The following is a 2,653-nucleotide window of genomic DNA, read 5'->3' as shown; positions in this document are numbered from 1 at the left end:
TAAAAACAWTGTTTTTATATAAAGCATAAAAAACTGTAAGTTTAAAATATTGATTTTTCTATTTAAATTRAAATTATGCATAAAATGAAAAAAAACAAAATTTTGTTTTTTTTCATACTTTGGTTGAAAAAAAACAAACAATTGTTTGTTTTTTTTCAAAAAAATTGTTTTTTTTCATACTCTCCCAACAAACATAACATTACTTTAAAATTTTTATAAAATACTGTAATTATCTTAATTGTTATATTTTGTCTACCAGTCTACCTGGTCTACCAGTCTACCAGTAAATATTTTAATTATTTAACATTAATAGTTGTAATACCAATTTATCTTTTTAATTTTTTATTTAATAAATAATCATTCAGTTAGATTATTATAATTTGATTTAAAAAAATATATCACTTTATTTATTAACTATAAACAATATTTATAATTTATTATAATATTAGTCATAATAAAAATTATTTATAATAAAATATTTATGACAATTATGAATACTGTAACTTATTATGAGAGTTAAAAAATCTAACAAAATTTAGTAATTAATTAAAAAATTACAGTTAAATCTAACTATAATTATAAATCAAATATTAATTTTTATATCCTATAAAATTGAATAATAATATCAATAATAATAATCTATAAAATTAATTATTAACAATATATAGTATTTATTAGTTACAGTAATACTAGTTTTGATATTACTAAAAATTATTGTTACACAATATTATTATTTAGAAAACTAAAAATTTTTGGAAAATAATTGATTTAAATTATTTATTTATTAAATTAAATTTACTAGTATATTTAAAAAAATATTTTAGATTTAATTCATTATAAACTTTAATATTAATAATAATAAGTTTTAAAAGTTTATATTTTATTAATCAAAATACTTTTAAGTAACATAATTTTAATTATAGGTAGAATATTGTATAAAATTTATTAATAAAATTTATTTTTATTTTGTTAATACAAGTAATTGAAAAGTTTGAAATACATTAATGTTGTCTAGGTTTTAACACTTACCTCCTTTGACCACGTTTTTAAATAAAACATACACATCAATTTTGAAAAAAAAATTTATTTTATTAATACTATATAAAATAAACATTAAAAAATTAATTTTATTTATTTTGAATAACACAAAGCTCCTTTACCAGAGTTTTACCATAATATATAGACATAAATTTAGAAAAATTAATATTTTATACATTTAATTAGATTTATTGGAGATATATTTTTTATTGTTTCATTGTACAAAAATATAGTATAAAAGCAATTGTATAATAAATTTTCAGTCATAATAGTCTTTATGTGAAAGTAGTGAACAAGTGAAATGGATGATATAAATTACAGTGACTTAAATAAAAGACTAGAGTCATATAAAAATTTTCAATGGACAGAAAGGATTACAGTAAATAATTATCAACAATTTGCTGAAGCAGGATTTTACTCAATTGGATTACAAGATTTTTTGAAATGTTATGAATGCAAAGGTGGACTATGTCTATGGTTACCTGGTGATGATCCATGGATTGAACATGCGAAATATTATCCACATTGTGCATTTTTGCGTGAAAATAAAAGCTTAGTTTTCATAGAAGAATGTACTAAAATTCATAATGAAAGACTAAATAATGATAAAATAAAATGTTTTGATATAACTAATGTAATAATGAATAATAAGATAGAAAATAACATGTTATGTAAAATATGTTATATAAATGAATTTGATATTGTATTTTTTCCATGTTCTCATTTATTAACTTGTTATACATGTTCAATGAAATTAACTAATTGTCCAATTTGTAATGCAATTATTGTATTAAAACAAAAAATTTTTATTTCTTAATAATATTTTACATGAATAAAAAATAACATTATTTAGTAAAACGTTCATTAAAAATTTTTTCTCTAAATTCTTTTTCTAAAACATAAGATATATTTTCTCCAATAAGTTTACATTTTATTTCATGAATACGTCTATCCCATACTATCCAATGCCAATTAGAAATTCTTGCTTGTTTAGAAGCATATGGCCAAACATACATTATTTTTACTTGTACATTATCACAGAATCTAACAGATTTCATGTTTTTTTTAATTTATTAATTATTTTAATAATTATTTTATCATTCAATAATCTATTACGTAAAAAAAAGTTTAATATTCTTTTAAGACTATAATTTCTTGTTCGCAGTAATATATAAAATATAGAATAATAACCACAAGTAGTTGACAAATAATGTTGTAATGGTATTTGATTAAATATATATTTTTTACCATTTAATTTAATAAAGGAATATATTTCTGGGTGATAAGGTTTTCTTCCAAATGAATCAAAATATTCAATTGGTCCAGTAAGTGGAACATATATAGCAAACCAGTGTTCTCCAGGTTGTGATGATTTATGTGTGTTAACAATCAATGCACACGGTTTAATAGTTTTTATATAACTTATCTGATTTAAAGCTAAAACACCACAAAATTGTTTTTTTGCTATTTTATCTCTTTTAATAAAACTTAATATTTGAATAGAATTCATGTTTAGTAATCAGTAGTTACATTTCTATTTTCATCAATTTCTATAGTATTATCAAATACAGCATAACAAATTAACTTTATAGCATTTGCTAAATTTTCTGAAAAT

Source organism: Oppia nitens, unplaced genomic scaffold, assembly GCF_028296485.1.
Source record: "Oppia nitens isolate AA-2021 unplaced genomic scaffold, nextdenovo-longstitch-racon4-pilon3 scaffold50_pilon_pilon_pilon, whole genome shotgun sequence".
NCBI classification, from domain to species: domain Eukaryota; kingdom Metazoa; phylum Arthropoda; class Arachnida; order Sarcoptiformes; family Oppiidae; genus Oppia; species Oppia nitens.
This window is presented reverse-complemented; position numbering follows the sequence as displayed.